Here is an 18,438-nt window from a genome sequence, read left to right on the forward strand (position 1 = left end):
AAAGTAGATTGATTCTGTAATCTCTAATTTTATCTAGTTAATTTATTTTAAAGTGAAAATAGTAGCGGTTACCACGAAAGCATAATAATAAAGGGAGAGATATTCAGTCTATTTTGCACACAAAGGAAATGCCATTCATCCTTCTAATGTGCAAAATATGTCATTCATCCGCATTCGTCTTCTTCGTGCTCTCAAGATTTTAAGGTACGAATTTTGAAGCAAAAATATTTCACATTGAAGCGTTGAAAGAGACATTGCAACTTGATTCGCATTCGCAATCGCATTCGGAAGCAATGGAGGCGCAGCCTTACACCTGATTCTATTACCTGTAGTATGCAGCGCCAGGGGCAAGTATATGAACCAGCGTTGCCAGATCTAGCATAATGATGCTAGATCTAGCATAATTTGCAATTTCTTTACAATCTAACATCTTGCTTTTATCATCCTACCCAAATCTAGCATAATTTCAGCAAATTTATCAAAAGGCCGTAAAACCTGAAGATGAGAAACAAGTTGGTCGTGGGAAGAAAAAGAACGGCAGAAATGTATCCTTTTTCATCGATTCATATAGTCGGTAAACCATACAGGCAGTCTTATTTTCCGAAGTAAGTTAAAAACGACTTTGGGCTTTTTTTTTTTTTTTTTGTGGCTCCACCCAGGGTTTTCTAATCCTTTAACTGCGAGGCATGGTCGGAGCTGTGGGGACCATTCTCCCCCCAACCTTTTGACAATTTCACCATCTTTATTTCTGACTTCATGACCATCTTTATTCCTGAAACGAAAGGTCCGAGACCGACCAACCCCCCCCCCCAGCAGACAATTCCCAACTCAGCTTATGCTGCTAGGTAATTTCCTTTCAAAATATGTAAACAAACGCTTTGCATTCATTTATACGATATATACGGCATTGAGTCTAGCAACGACTGCACTAGTTTAGTTGAGTTAAAGCTTTGGTGCGTGAAGTATTGAGTTCTATCCACGCATTCTTGCGCTCTGCGTATTTTAAGTTACGGTATCGTATCTCAACCTCGTTCTTTTTTCTTTTAAAACTCCTGAATTAGTAATTATGAGGATGTAGCATAATTTGACTGAATCTAGCATAATTTCGATCAGGTTTTGGAATAATTCCGAGCTGTCAGTCTGGCAACGCTGATTTGAACCAGCGAGTTTTAAACAAACGAGTGTGGGTGGACAATTCGTTTGAGGTTTGAAACGTATGTGAAGTGAAGCAAAGAAGGACTTTGACTCTTTTGCTGACTTGTGTCACTTTTTCCCGATTGTGTAATGTATATTATTCTATTTTGCTTTTCAATCATAAATCCTCTGTTTGAGGTACACATTTGACCATTTAGCAGTAGTAGCACATACGACTAATAAGCTGGTGGACCTAGGTGGTGATAATAGTCCTATGAAGAGAAGCAGAAGCAAAGAAGCTAACATTTCAAACAAGTGTATATTTATTTATATATATAACTTTGACAAATTTCTTCCATTTTTAGGTTAGGGTAGAGCTTTTTTGTGGTTAGGTATAGAGTTACCCCTCCGCTTTTTATAAAAATCAGGAAAATTTACAGGAGAAATGAGGTAAGAAATGATAATTTGAAGTTTTTATTTGATGTTTAGGAATGTAAGTTCGGCATGAGAGTTATGTTTAATACGAGAAAAGATATATGGAAGTTAGTACTATTTGCCGGATGCGGAAGCATTCGCGGAAGGTTTCAGCAGCATGGTAGTTGTAAAATATGGCGAATATGGTGAACAGGTGTTACTGATGCTCAAAAATAATGAAGAAAACCTTTTAAATTTTTGTGAAGCCCACGGAGTACTAAAGTTAAGTGAAATGTGACAATTTTTAATACTTTGAACACCGTTTTTTGTATGTTGCGAAGTCCAAAGGCACCTTCAGACTGGAGGGGCAACTCTAAACTTAAGCCCTTTGTATTTCCGTTAACGGTGCCCGCAATGGATATAGTGTACATGAAGCTGCATTAGTTCCCGAAGGAGCAGGACGCTCATACTTTTAGGGATTATTCACTGAGTATGTACAAACTTACAAAGAGGGTAACAAAGCCACTTTTATTTACTTATCGACTAATACGAAAATAAAAATGATCGGACCTGTACTTTATATCTGCATGTGTAATGCCCTTGTACTTTATCTATGTGTGTGTTTTGGGGGGAGGGAATTTAACTCATATCACATGTCTTGTGCACATGGATACTTCTTACTATTGCACTACGTAGAAAATTTATGGTATTTCATGTAGAAGTGGTAATAGAACACAGAAGAAACGCAGATCAGCGGGTTCTCATGTATACTATTACCGCGGGCGTTGTAAATTAACCCGTGCATAAAACACAAACCAGTTTGTGCTAGGTAGCCACTGAAAAGCGCGAGTGCTATCTAACTGAGTCAGGGCAGGAGTGCAGCACGAAAGCCCGAGTAATACCGGTGCGCCCGTAGGGAGCAGGCGCGTCTGCGACGAGGGTTACGCGCATAAACGATGATAGTGGAATAGCACACTAACAGGTATTTATTCCGAAGTTGGTCGTCGCCTACTTTTTGGCTAAAAGTGTAATAATTGGTTTCTTTGTTTACCAAAGTTTTACATTTAATTCACATAATAATGCCGAGTGAGCGTTAGCGAGTGGAGACGGGCTAGTGCCCCGCAAGGCACGCTGTTTTCTGTTTTTATTACAGTTAAATGGGAATACGGGTCTGTGTTCTAGAAGATTGCGGCCTTCTTGGTTATGTCACTAACCGTTACAGTAAACAATATAACTTTCTCCGCGTTTCTTTATATTAGTATATAATATTAGTATATTGAAAAAACAACAAAAAAAATAAAAACGTTTTTTTGGTTTAAATAATTTGCTCTATATATTCATATCATATATGAAAAGAAATAAGTTTGTTTCATCTTGATGTTACTCTGCAACAACCGGGTTATGCTGGAAGGGGTCACATAAGCTTAAAGCGGAATAAAAACCGCTTCTCGAGTTACTTCCGAGAGAAATTGTCCTCCATTTGAACTCGGAACCAGGACTAATTGGCCAGAAATGCGATACGCCTGCCGACTCACTCACTAAGGAATCCTGATAAAAATATGTTGAACTGATCTTTACATGCTTCTTGATATAATTGTCAAGAGTAATTTCAGAAGAGCAAAAAGATAAACAGTTGCACAAGTGAAATTATTATACAGAATTACATAGAAAGATACGAATTATTTGTGTCCACTTTGGCTCAGATTCATTTATACATAAATAGATACCAAAAATACTCTCATTTCACTAAATGACTGTCGTTTTGTATGACCCCCTCACACACACAAAGTACGGCATTTCGAAGTATTTTATCAATAGTAAACATTGAAACGAAACAATATTTAGAATTTTTCTTTGATTGCAGTTATATAACAATAATAACAACTAGAAAAAAATCACAAACATTTATAAACTTAAAAAAAAAGTTGCTTTTGTAGTATAATCTTTTTGAGTAATGAATGGGGAATTTAGGTCTGAATATAACACGAATAATATATGGGAGTGAAACGTGATAACCCACAGATGTGTGTTCATCAAGATCTTACAAACACTTACACTTTTACGAACATTTTTCGTTTTTTTGGTTTAAACCAGTTGTTTTTTTTTAAAAAAACAGCTGGTTTAAACCACCTTGTTTTAAACCAGCCAACCCTGGTATATATATAGGGTGTAAGAAAATTTAAAGCATCAAACCTACAGAGGTGATTTGTCACATCAGAGCAAAGAAATAGTTCATATGGGCCTGTGGTCAAAAGTCCATACTTTCGATGCTATAGACTGTCGAAGACATAAGAAAATAAACTTTAAAAATCTATAGTTTCAGTGTGGGACCGAGCGCAGTCAAGGAAGACATCACTTAAGAACTAGTATGTGCCCTATTCAAATACCCATGTTTCAGAATTCTGCGGTGCTTGCGTATCAATGGACAGTTTATGAGATCTTTAACTTTTCTAAGTATTCCTCAACTTGCTCTATAAAAATTCATGTGTAAGTGCCGCAAGATTCTGAAATATGGATATTTGGATAGGGCACGTACTAGCTCTTAAGTAATGTGTTGACTCGACTGGGATCGGTCTCACAGTAGTGGAACTATAGACGTTTGACCACGGGTCCATATGAACTTTTTTTTTTCTTTTCGTGTGCAGAGTAGGAATTAAATGATAACTTAGCTGCTGGTAGTCGAATTTCGGTTAAAACTACGCTAGAAGTCGTGTAGCCGAATTGTAACCGAGCAGTACTCAGTGAAACTACACTTTGCCTTTTCCTGGATTACTATAGTACGGAAGGTATAACGTCATTGCTTTCCCGTGAAAAGTTGTAGTGACGTTTATGGGGAGTTGCCAGCTTAGTTACTCGTGGCTCGCTGAATGCAGTGAATGGTGGCTGGTGATTTGCTATCCTCTTACCACACCCCCAGTGACGAGCAGGTCCAAGTGCGGGAAGCCAACGACGCTATACCTTCTGACCTTTAGTTACCAAGAAAATTGTCAAAACGTGTTAACCAACTTACTTGGTTACATTAAGCAAAAGGAATAACAGCTGTACAGTTTTGCAATAAAAATAGCAGTCTCGTCTTTGTAATTGCTCTTTGCACTTAATTATTGCTGGTACTTGGGCTGTTATAGACATTTAGTTATTTTAACCCCTCTTCCTTGGTTGCAGGACTCAGTTATTCAGGATAAATTAACACGTCTCAGTTGATTTTTCTTTTCGAGTATCGAAATTCTTATATAATATTAAATTAGCTGCAGTATGGGATATTTCGAAGTAAATTTTTCTGGTCACAGTATGAAACATCCTCAGATATGCTAGTTGCCATTGTCGTGTATGCGATACACTGACAGGGTTTGCCCAAGTGGGCCCAGCCCGAAAAAACCCACCGGGGTTTTTGGGGTTGGACCCACCTGAAAAAACCCATCTTAAAACCCACCTGGGTTTTTGACTTTTTTGTTAGTGTATTATTGGTACAACTAAGGTGATCACGTTGAAAGTTATTTTTATCAGATTTTAAACTTTCTTTGGGCGAATTATATGCTTGCATGTTAAGATAGACAACAATATTTAACATAAGACCATTATAAAGCTCTAAATGCACTGAATACATAAATAAATAAATAAAAAACTTCATCTTAGCTTGAGATAATTGTAGAACAAATTAATGTGTGGATTATGCTTATAGCCTATTTGAAGTAAAATAAGCGATTGTATATTTTAGAAAATACTTTCCGTGAATAGTGTGTTTCCTGACTCGGCGCCGCCGAGGGACGTTATCCCTCATATGTTGACGGGTTTAAGGTCATAGGTGCCGGTACTAACAGTAAATATATAAATAGATTAGTAAAATTTGGTTTTCCAACAACAACAGTTAACTTCAGTCATTTGTTGCTAGCCTTCAAATAAGCATTCTGTAGAATTAACACTAGCAATAACGTAAAAATTCTTGTCAAAATTAAGAAGCTTAATGCTCGGAGCTCCGAAGACTACGTAACTCTTACTATTTCAAGTGTTGCATTCAAACTTCAGTATTAATGGAAGTTTCGATGTACAGTAAAGCAAGATGCATTTTCAGAGAAAACCCGTCGTGAAAGAAGTGTTCGGGAAATTCCCACAATTGAACCCACAAAGCATCGAAAGTGAATACTTCAACAATAAAACTATATATTCTACGCTGGAGGATATTTCATTTCATTTATGACAATTTGAAACATTTACTTTAATAAAATATGAATTATAGGCCTATCTTTGTTAATTGCTTTAAATTAATTTTCAGGAAAGAACCGTCTTGCAACAAGTGCTCGGGAAATTCCCGTAATTGAATGCACAAAGCATCGAAAGTGAACTTCAACAATAAGACCATTTATTTTACGTTGAAAAATATTTAAGACATTTTGATGAATTATGTCTTTGTTTTAAATTAATATAGTTATTTGGTATTCATATTTGGCGAACGTCACTGAGGCTCTTAGGATGACTCGATCTACATTTGTTCGTTTGTCTACCTTTACCACACAGTGTTCAACTTTCGGTCTTTTAAATTTTCAGAATACAAACCAGAGACACTCTAAATTTTCTGTTTAGATTTTGGCAGCATACCGACGTAAAATTACAAAATATCGCGCTTTAAAAAAAAAATAGCGTATATCCACTGACGAAAATCCCGGGGGATGATGGAGACATATCCCCTACAATCTTGGAACTGTCCCCCTTAATAATCCGATTGGAAATGTGTCTTTTAGGAAGAAATGTGATGGTTTGTGTCCAAGTGTCACAAAGGAAAGTCAGATGAAATTGATACCTCCCAGAATAAGCCTCAAATCTGACCGTCTCCCAATGTTGAAGACAACTCTGCTCCCCTACCCATGTTGTCCCGGAGTCCCACACAGGGGACATAAAATATGACTATATTATTATTGCTTTACAACTTTAAAATCAGACTGGCAACATTGAAAACTGTTTACAGAGAATGATCATATTTGTATCATCCCTTGTAAACAGTTTTCAATGTTGCTATTCGGATTTTAAAGTTATAAAGCAATAATAATATAGTCATATATTATGTCCCCTGTGGAGGACGCCGGGACCGACATGGGTAATCCTCCTCAGCATTGTTTTTTGCCTTCATAAATATTTTGTACATCGCATATATATATATATATATATATATATATATATATATATATATATATATATATATACCGTCTTCCCCGTCCCCCCAATGTTGAAGACAAATTTGCGCCGCTGATATCCACACTACAAAGCGCAATTTTAGGTTTTCAAAGTATAAGCACGAGAGTAAATTAGCTGTATATAATTTGGCGGCATAAAATTTCAAAATGGCGGCCATTTTTCAAAATAGTGGGTATCCATGCTACAAGGTGGAATTTTCGGACTTTTTAAGTTAGTATTTTGAGGGTAGAAGCACAAGACATTCTAAATTTGCTGTATAGATTTTTTTCGGCGATCCAATATAAAATTTCAAAATGGCGGCAATCTTTTTCAAAACAGCAGTGAATAGAAAGTTGTTGCAAGTTGTGACAATGACACTCATGAATTGTAAATCATATTTTAACATTTTTACCCCAAAGAGATTGAAATGTTTCGAAATACCCCAATTAAACCCGAAAAAACCCAAAAAACCCACTTGGGCCCAGGTGGGTTGGGTTTTTACAAAAATACCCGGGCTTTTTCAAACCCTGTGCACTGACCAATTAAAATAGTGTCTACTAATTACGGCTCTCGATTAATTTAATCGTGTGGTTGCCGTAATCATAAATATATTCATCTTTATTAAAAATTAGTGTCTGTATAGATGTATATGTAGTATATAAGCGAATTTTAAAGGGAAATGTAGACATAGTAACTCCCACAGGTTTTTTTTTACAGGGGGGAGTGGGCAAAAGGACCGACATACAAGTCAAGTCGAAGATACAGATACCTAGAACCACATAATATTTAATGTAAAAAACAATTATTACAACTCACTGCTAAGTTCACTAACTGTTGTGTGTGAATAAAAAAATTTAGCATATTTTAATACTAATTGGGAAAATCCATTGTTAAAGCAAGTGCTCCCTGCAGCAGGCGGCTATGGTTACAGAATACAGTTTTAGTGTTATTGATACTTCGTAAGTGAAATCCTCATTTAGTTGGGCGAGGAATCTAGAATACGATAGTGCTATGATAAAGAAAAGAGTAAGTTTTTCTATTTTAGCTATGTTTTGTATTTGTAACCTGTTCTTCTTTCCGAAAGTATATTCTCCTTTAGAACAACTTAACTCTGTGCTTCAGAAGTGCAGAAGTACAACTCTTATGTAAATCAGGCGCAAATATATATATGTATTGAAAATTGAAAGTAAAGATTACCATGAAAAAAAGCAATGATAGAACGACAGTGCGAAAAATACGAACCAACCAGTGCTAGATAGCCATTGAAAAGCACGAATATTATTAACAGAGTGAGTACAAGGGCGTAGCAGGATGAGCTTGGTTTGCTTCCGTATGGAGCGGGCATGTCAGCGACGGTGGATATGCACGTAACCGAGGGTAGTGTAAAAATGTTATATCCCATACAACTATGTCTTACATCTAATATAGCTTTACTTCACTCCTGTGGTTCTGCATCATCACTTTACATAATGCCTTGAGTTCATAATAGCTTCCTTACGGAGTACTATGCATTACGTATTTCTACCTATGATAAATATTATAATAGATATAAGGTTCCGATATATAGTTTCACGTAGATTGCTATTGCAAAATGAATCAACATATAAATAACATAAATAATAGTTTGAACCTTCCATTTCAACTCAGCCAAAAAAAAAAGTACCATCACCATCTCAGATATTGTTGAAACTTTTTTTTTATAGCAACTAGACATGTTTTTTAAATGACCCGTATTTTTTGTTGTCGGAAAAGATTTTCCCGCCAAGTAATGGGCCATCAAAACGGAAAGTACAATTTACGAATTTTAGAGGACGTGGAAAATGGTAAACTTCGTAGCCTCACCATTCAGCTATGGAGACAGATAGTTATAATTCTTGTTGTGGTTTGTACACACATGACAAAAATTATTGTTGCATGTCTATAAATATGTTGTTGTAGGAATATAATTTGATAACGAATTCGTCCTGTATTTCTTATAATGTTAGTATGTGTATAATCGGGAAAAAAGATGTATGTGGCAAATTTCATGTCAAAAGAGCAGTAAATAAGAAATATAAAACTTTCTTGTCCATTTAGCAACATTTTGTTTTACTCATTCTAATTTTCGTGTTTGTAATTCTTTTCTTCTGAAATTTACTACGAATATACATTTCCCGATTATACATGTAGTATCAGTATCAATAGTACCCTGCAAAATCATTATCAAATTATATTCTTACAAGAAGACAGTTATAGGTATGCGACAATAATTTTGGACATGAGTGTACATAGGGATATAAATAAAATATATTTTATTATAGTTTGGTATGCGCATGCGTATCTTTTAGTACATAAATTAACAAATGAACGTAAGTTTATTTAAAAAGTCGAAGTTTGCGTCGAGCACTTCCGGTTCGAGTTTTAAAATTCTATTTTACGGTTGGTAAGACCTAGTTACCCGCTTGTCGAAAAAAACAAATTATTACTTGTGTGTGCAACCGTTTTTTCGCAAAAAATTCGAGAAACCTTCAAATTTTCAAAAATCACCTTTCTCGAAATCACCATAATTTAAAATCCTGAAATGTCGTCAAATTGTTCAACTTTACATGAATAAGAAACACACCAAATAGCATTGTCGACCAATGCTTCATGAATGAACTACAGCCTCTTGAAGTTAGCGAAGTTTCATTAACTTCAATATCACCGTTGGCAACACTGAAAACAATGAAAGTGCAACACTTTGATGATGTTTGTGGTTTACATTCATTAAATAAAGAATAAAAGTTTTTCCTGGCTCCTTTTTATTATTTTGATCAAAAAGGCTCTCTGAAATAATAAGATGAGCCTCCCCCTACTCCGTTTTCTTAAACCGATGTAACCTGAGGTGAAAATTACGATTACGAAACAAATTTTAAACTTACTTAAAATGGTTTTCGGAAACAGTTTCACTGATTTTTTCCACACTGAAGTAATTATTTGCTTGCTTAGTGTCTTCTTCGCTAATAGCATGTAATCATGGCAGATGCTCCAATAGGTGTTGGTGCACTCACAACTCGTAGCACGTTGTCGATAGTCACAAAACACTTATATTCTCTTCTGGAAACCTGTACCCTGTTGAAGGTCCATGTGGAAACAAAGACAAAAAAATGAAATGAAATCTTGCGAGTTTTACGTCCCACGTTTATGCCGGTTAGGCTAAAGGAGACAGTGATTATGAGAAATGAGTGAAATGGTGGAATGAAGAAGGTGGGAGGAAACGGGAGAACCCCGAAAAACCCACCAGCACGGTGTTTGTCCACCACAAAGTCCACACGGCGCGAGCTGGGATCGAACCAAGGACCCCAAGCACCGGAGGTGAACGCTCTACCACTGAGCCACCGCGCCTCCTGGAAACACAAACAACACTGCAATTTCATGTAATATTTGATTTATTGATAATATTTCTGCTACCCATAACTGGTGGTCATATATGTATGTAACAAAAGTTCATTTTTGCAGATTTCTTAAATCTACACTTTGAATTGCAGAAGCTCGATTTTGGGGAAAACATGAAGTTAGTCCATGGTGACCCGTTACTGCCATAAAAGCCAAAGATGACTTCGGTAAATACCAGTTACCGGTCGCACACTTTCCCACTTTTTTTTTTTTTTTTTTTTTTTTTAATTGTCCAATTCGGTTTTTGGCAACAAGACGAGAGTAATACCCGGAGTTGGAACTTGCACTATACTCACGAATTTTTCTGCAGGTTTAATACTGTGAATCTGTTTTTCGTTTTCCCGTGTTGCCACATTCTTATCCCCCCTCTCCCCAATACGTCGCAGAGACCCTTACCACGGCCGGTTTCACTGAAAGCCATTGCTTTATCGTACCTGTCTACATCTTGGACATCTGAAAGCAATTTTTAAAGTGGAATGCAGCACCATCAGAAATCACTGAAATGGTTTATTAAATTGTAGACACTTATTTTCACGTATTCAAACCTTTTTCTATAACGTATATTTTCGCTTTTCTTCGAGTATTTTTAGAATCTTATTCATGGCTATGAGTACGAGCCGAATCGTGTGTTTTGTCATCGCTTATTACTGCAAAACTGTCAGTTGTTTCATGATAATATATCACTCCCGTAAAGGAGGAGATTTGCTCGTTTCTCCAGTGATCACTCTGAACTTCCCTTTGCAGAATAACAGTCCAATTTAAGCGAAGTCCACATGCAGTAAAATAGAATTTGCATCTTGAAATTTTACACAATGCTTTGCGGTAGCATTTTTTTTGTTTTTTACACTTTCGTTGTTTTCATTGTTGCCAACTGTGACTTCAAAGTTAACGAAAGTTCGCTAACTTAAAAGGCTGTAGTTCATTCATGAAGCATTGGTCGAGAATGCTATTCGGTTTGTTTATTATTCATGTACAGTTGAACCATCTGACAAAATTTAAGAATTTTAAATTATGATGTTTTCGAGAAAATGACGATTTTTGAAAATTTGACGATTTCTCGAATTTTTTGCGATAAAACGGCTGCACAGAGAAGCGATACTTTTTGGAAAGCGGGTAACTAGGTCTTACCAACCGTGAAAACGGAATTTAAAATTTTGAACCGGAAGTGCTCAAAAAAGCATAACTTCGACTTTTAAAAAGCACTTCGACTTTTCACATAAACTTAAGTTCATTTGTTAATTTATGTACAAAAAAGATACGCATGCACAAACCAAACTATAGTAAAATATAGTTTATTCATATCCCTATGTGTATACCACAACAAGAATTATAACTCTACATGTCTCCATTGCTGAATTGTGAGGCTCCGAATTTGATCATTTTCCACGTTTTCTACAATTCATGAATTGTACTCCCCGTCCATGATGGCCCATTACTTGGTGGGAATTTTTTTTCCGACAAAAAAAAAAATACGGGTCCCTTAAAAATATGTCTAGTTCCTATTAAAAAAAAGTTTGAACAATATCTGAGATGGTGATGGTACAATTTTATTTTTTATTTATTTATTTATTTTTGCCTCAGTTGAAATGGAAGGTACCAGATATCTATTTTAAGTTAAAAACAATGTACGTTTCTCATTAATTTTAGTTACTATAAAGATGTGACTTAAAATTCGTAAAATACTGTACATATTTTAATTTTTTACATTTTCTTTTTCTATAATAGATTATTAAAACACATGGTACAAAATAAGAAATGTTTATTAAGTACTGACCTGTTCCGAGAGATCAGAAAAATGAATACAAGCTGGTTTTGAAATGAAAATGGTGTTCTTTATGCTATGTATTGGGTAGTTCAGGAAGTGAGTATTTATTGAATGTTTTATTATTATTATTCGATATGCCCATTAAACCATATAGTTGAGACTCTATTGTATTGATAGAAAGTTGAGACACTATAATATTAATAAATTTTCATAGAAATAGGCACTAATTATACATTTAAATAGGAAGAATGGGTCAAATAGAATTTACTGTAGGCAGCCAATGACACCCCAAAATTAACAAACTTTTGTTCTTTATAATATATCGAACATAAAGGAACGACATTGGTTGATTTGGCGCTTTATTGATGCATTTCGAAGGAAAAAAGAGAAGCAGGACACGAGGCAATGCTTCGAGAAGACGATCCGCCCAAGAAAAGAAGAAAGTTCCCGACGAGAGCTCACGTCGTGGTTCGGATTCCACGCTAATCAGTAGGTTTACATTTTGTATAGCCTCGCTGTTCACGGGACGTTAAACTCAAAATCAATTGAACTGAAAGAAGAAAATATATTCAAGCTGATGAAAGAATTCGCCGTACAGAATTTTGAAACTGTTGACATTGCAGAATAATGCTGGATTTGGCCCATAATTCCGTCATGGAATGTTAATGTCATGGTAATTGTAACATAAGACAAAATAAATTATTCAATAGGTATATTAGATTTCACTGTTGTTTCCTTTCCAATTATCTGTGTTGCAAATACGTAGTAATAAGCAGTAATGCGGTGTATTGAATTGCTATGAAGTTATGAATATCCTTTACGTTAGAGATATTGTAAAGATAACTTCACAGAAGTTTACTTTGGGGTGTTGTAGGATGCCTACAGCAAATTTTATTTTAGCCCAATATAGATTCATGCTGAAAAAATTTCTGCAGGTCATTGTCTCCGATTTTCCTGAAATTAGGATATATCATTCTAAAAACAAAATAATTAGACCCATTTTTTTCTGCATTATACAAAAAATATTAGAAATAAATTAAGCATTTGTTGGAACTGAGACTTTCAGTGACTGTTTGCCATGGCATTTTAAAGAAAATGTGGATCAAATTTAACCTTTCCGAACTTCTTAATTTTAGGTTGTGCAGTTATTTTTTGTTTTAGTGATATTAATGCCTATTTTTAAGGCTTTTAGTACGTAATCATCCGGTTTCTATTTTTGAAGTACATTATAACCCATTTAAGTAGATTAACCTATTTAAATATACGGCTTTGCGTCCAAACGTCTCGCGCCCAAACGTCCTGCTCCGGTATCACAGGGTGGTATAGGAGCAGAGGGCTGGTGTTATTTATCACTAGCCTTTAAGATATATACAGGGTGTTTCAGATAAAACGTCCAGTGCTTATAAATCCAAAACGGCTGAGAATAAAAAGATGACACAAAAACTGAGATAGGAAAATGTCATAGGGCGCATCACATGGTGTTGTGGTGACCCTCAGGGTCCTCGTTCAAGGGGGCCGAGGGGCCAACTTCAAATTTTCAAATAGGAACACGTATTGAATCATACCTCATTCAATAGTGCCTGAAAAACGAAACAACTTTTGTAGGAAACAATTTTCGATTTGGGCCACCGTTTTTAAATGGCCGCAAAAAGTGGGTCCTATATCAGATAAAACGTCCAGTGCTTATAAATCCGAAACGGCTGTGAATAAAAAGATGAAACAAAAACTGAGATAGGAAAATGTCATAGGGCACATCACATGGTGTTGTTGTGGACACCCCAGGGCCCTCTTTCAAGGGGGCCCAGGGGCCAACTTCAAATTTTCAAATGGGAACACGTATTGAAGCATACCTCATTCAATAGTACTTGAAAAACGAAACAACTTTTGTAGGAAACAATTTTCGATTTGACCTACCGTTATCAAAATGGCCGCAAAAAGAGGGTCTGTATCAGATAAAACGTCCAGTGCTTATAGGCCTAAATCAGAAACGGCTGAGAATAGAGAGATGAAACAAAAACTGAGATAAAAACGATGATAAATCATATCAAGTGGTGTTGTTGTGGTGACCCTCAGGAAACTCCGTGAAGGGGGCCCAGGTGCCAACTTCAAACTGATACAGGACTTTTTGCGGCCATTTTGAAAACGGTGCCCCAAATCGAAAATTGTCTCCTACAAAAGTTGTTTCGTATTTCAAGCACTATTCAATGAGGTATGATTCAATACATGTTCCCATTTGAAAATTTGAGGTTGACCCCTAGGCCCCCGTGAAGGAGGGCCCTGTGGGTCACCACGACAGCACCATGTGATGCGCCCTATGACATTTTCCTATCTCAGTTTTTGTTTCATCTTCTTATTCTCAGCCATTTCGGATTTATAAGCACTGGACGTTTTATCTGATATAGAACCCACTTTTTGCGGTCATTTAAAAACGGTGGCTCAAATCGAAAATTGTTTCCTACAAAAGTTGTTTCGTTTTTTAAGTACTATTGAATGAGGTATGATTCAATACGTGTTCCTATTTGAAATTTGAAGTTGGCCCCTCGGCCCCCTTGAAGGAGGGCCCTGGGGGTCACCACAACAACACTATGTGATGCGCCCTATGACATTTTCCTATCTCAGTTTTTGTTTCATCTTTTTATTCTCAGCCGTTTCGGATTTATAAGCACTGGACGTTTTATCTGAAACACCCTGTATATATAAGTGAGCATAGTGAGAAGGACCACATACACTTCTACCTTATTAATTTATACAGTATGGCGCTAAATTCGGTGTACAAAAGCAGAGGGGTGATTCCTGAGGGTAAAAAAAAAAAGTTCCAATAAACATAGGGCGAAAACCCCATCGTTTATGTGTTATAGGCTGCTTTTTAAAGGTTTATAGCTCCAAAACTATGGGACCTACCTTGGTGCGGTCAAGACTTCACTTAGAAACTAGTATGTTCCCTATCCAAAAATGCGTGTTTCAGAATCCTGAGGTGCTTCCACAACAATTGTTATATAGGGAGTTTGACTACGGGCCTATGATATAAAGTACTCTCCAACTACCTCCATAAAAATTGTTGCGTGAGTACCTTAGGATTCTAAAACATGTATTTTTTGAATAGAGCACATATTAGTTCCTAAGTGAAGTCTTGACCCGACTTTGGTAGGTCCCATAGTTTTAGAGCTATGGACCTTTAGAATTGATTTTTTGATGTTTTCGGCAGCCTATAACACGTGAACGATGGGCTTTTCGCCCTAAGTTTATTGGAACTTTTTTGTTTGTTTTACTCTCAGAAAACACTCCTCTGCTTTTGTAGGACGAATTTAGCGCCATACTGTAGGTATCGTTAAAAAAATGTAAATATTAAGCTAGGCTTAATCTGCACTTTTTTAAAAAAGTTTATATCTATTACTTTATGGCAGGCATGCATATAGCGGAGTTGGGATTTGGGCGCCAGAGTCCAGTGGGCAAGCTCTGTGTCGGTTTTCTACATTATTTATTTACAAATACTGAACAAAAATTCAGAATAAATTAAATCTTTTAAGTTTTTTTCTTTTTAACTCTTTTTAAAGCGAGCTTATCTTCTTTATCTTTTAAGTCGAAGCAGGAAATATAAACCACCGAACGATTTCTGTGTATGAACTCTGTCAAACTCGTAACCCAGCTGAGTTACTTTCGTTCCTTCGCTCAGTGATACTCATGCATCTACATTTTCCATTTTCATCCTAAGTTAAGTTTATTGTGTTCTGTAATATCATTATTTTAAGTTTGGATCATGGTTTCAATTCTATATCTACACTATAACTGTATTCAGCGTACCAAATTTGAGTGATAGTTATTAAGATATTTAGTATATAACTTCCAAAAGTATAGGAAACAATGTTTTAGTATTTTGGATAGCCTGAGGTAAGATAAAAAAAACTGCATAAAACGCTTCGTTTGACTTACCCTTGATTCTGAGATATATCGTTTTTAAATTTTGCCACACATGCTACAAATAGTAATTTTACAACAATTGCTTTATTTTAGGAGTCCACTGTGTTTGGAGGCTATCAACCGAGATGATTTCAAGGTACGCCGCACACAGGTACTACATAGACGGTACCAAATTTGACCGTAAGTAAGGATGAATCCCAGAAAAAGAAAGAAAGTGTTGTGACTCACCTAGCATTTCAAAGTGTCTTCCTATGTGATGAACTATCACCAGCCTCCCATCATTAGCGCGCGGCTTGCTCAATTTGCAGATTCGACGAAAAACGTTTTATAAATAGAGTTTGGCATAGAGACATTTAGTATAGGAAGGCCAAAATTCATAGCGTCAACATAACACCAATTTAAAAATATAGACTGAAGATCTAATTAATTCTTATTGACTGTATTTTTTTTATTGGCGTGGCTGGCTTCGTGTGATGTGTATGGTACTCATTTAAGCTCATTTGCGTGCATATTATGCTTAGTTTTAATTTATGGCAGTTAAATCACACTTCAGATTCTAAAATAATATATAATATACCTATTTCGTATCATTTAATATATTCTTAGATGAAGGTAACAGAGAGCTTTTCAAGAAATAGTTTAACTTATTTTGTGTGTGTTGAGGGAAGGGGGGACGTAAGTAAACGTATGATTCTGCTGCTCGGTTTTCGGTGATTGGTACAGTCATCTTCTGAACTACAATACTAGGGTGTGGGGAAGAGTTTGTAAGGTGCAACTCTGTTCGAACTTTTCTTACAAAGTGTTTTTTTTTTTAATGTTAAATAAAACTTGTTAAAATTGATACACTGATGAGGTGTATATACATTTCAAACTATTATAATGTACGGTATGCAATTAGTAGACTTAAATTAATATAGATTTTTTGTTTATGTATTCACATTAAATATATTGTGTACTACAAATGTATACTTAATGTAAAATTTAATAAATTATTACTGTAATTATTCTCAATAAATCTACAGGATTTTATTTTATGTATTGTCTTTTAAAGGTTCATTCCTTTATTTGGCTTTCGGTTTATGTAATTATAAGTAATGTAGGATGGTGGAATTTAGATCCTTTTAAGGATAATTTCTCTATTATATACGATAACTCAAAGAAATTATCGATTGTATATCGCATTAAATATTTACATGATATAAAATAAGTTATTTTCCCCATTTATCATGTATAAACCTTACCACCAGTGGGGTTCTGTAGTATAGACAATGGCTGCCCAAGTACTTCACAAGTTGCGGTATAGTCAATACGGTCTGGTTGCTTGAGCACTGACTTCAGGAGTGGTAGAATGAATGACTATTCGGAAACAGTGAGTAGCCTAGTGGTTAATGCATCGACACGGTAAGTTGAAGTTACAGGTTCAAATCTTAGTCCAGTCTTGCATTTTCTTTCCTTTTGTAATTATGTACTTTAGCTTAGTAGACCTGATTTCTTTATACTCGCGTTATTTCATCATGACTTTCAACACAAGGACGACATGAACCACTCAGATGTTGATAACTGGAATGTCTTCCTTGTGCTCTATTTATTCTACGTACTACAATAGCTGTTTTAGTGTTGTGTAAAACATACAACGAAGAGCACAATTAAGACACCTCGACTGTGGACATCTGAGTGGTCCACGTCGTCCTTGTGTTAAGAGTCGTGGTGCAATAAAATGGCTTCATGGTGATATGATCACGTTTTATAGTGATTCTTTATAAGAAAAACTCATATACACGTGTTTCTAAGTTTCGTATATTTTTAATACTTCTGTAAGAAACTGTACTATAGCATTTTATTTTAGTTCCATTAAGAATACTTTTCACAAAAAGCATGTGATTTGTTCCGATTGTTATTGTTCCTCCATATTATTTTTCAATGAATATTGGCATAGATATAGAATGTGTGTCCGAGATAATTTAGTTTTCTCCACTTGTACTGCACAGTGCCCCCTGTGGTGTCGCCTTGTAATATTAAGGGATCCCGGGTACATGACAAAATATTTAGAAAATATTTTCTGTACATGATAGAAAATATTCAGAATATAAGGTAGACAAATCAAAAACATTTTCAAATTACTTTTCTTGGTGTTTTGTAGCAGTAGCAAATGTTAAGAAAATATTAAATTAGTTTCAGACGAATTTGTGCTAACAAAGAAAATATTTACGATTTATTTTTCAAATAGCAATTGATATGTTTTTGATTTGTTATTGTATGTAGTTTCAGAACGTACTTAAAGTATTTTCTAACATTTTCTGGTTTTCGCAGAGAAATATTTTAAATTCTTTCTGAATATTTTTCCGTCATTACCACCATAACACCGATAGTTTGGAATACATTTCTTTCTTCAACCTATAAGTTAGAACACTAGAATTTATTTCAACAAATTTATGTGATGATAGAAGTTTCCGTGTGTTCTAAACCGGTTCCAACATACACAGACTTCTACCACCCCATCAATTTGGAAAAATGAAATCCAGATGTTTTAACTTACAAGAGTTGGAAAACTGTTCAGTATGCATTTCCTTGAGTATTGAAGAAAGAAATGTATTTCAAACTGTAGGTGTTATCGTGGTAATGACGAA

General features: G+C 35.5%; 1 long non-coding RNA gene across 1 annotated transcript; it reads left to right on the forward strand.

Annotated features, from left to right (window-relative positions):
• The first annotated feature begins 1,191 nt into the window (after nt 1–1,191).
• On the forward strand, nt 1,192–16,818 carry LOC145674882 (uncharacterized). Its single transcript, XR_014129052.1, has 3 exons — nt 1,192–1,584; nt 11,854–11,989; nt 15,905–16,818. It is a non-coding gene; the product is annotated as an uncharacterized LOC145674882 (long non-coding RNA).
• The last annotated feature ends 1,620 nt before the right edge of the window (nt 16,819–18,438 follow it).

The sequence above is a fragment of the Thermobia domestica genome, chromosome 18, assembly GCF_964235325.1.
Source record: "Thermobia domestica chromosome 18, izTheDome1.hap1.1, whole genome shotgun sequence".
NCBI classification, from domain to species: Eukaryota; Metazoa; Arthropoda; class Insecta; order Zygentoma; family Lepismatidae; genus Thermobia; species Thermobia domestica.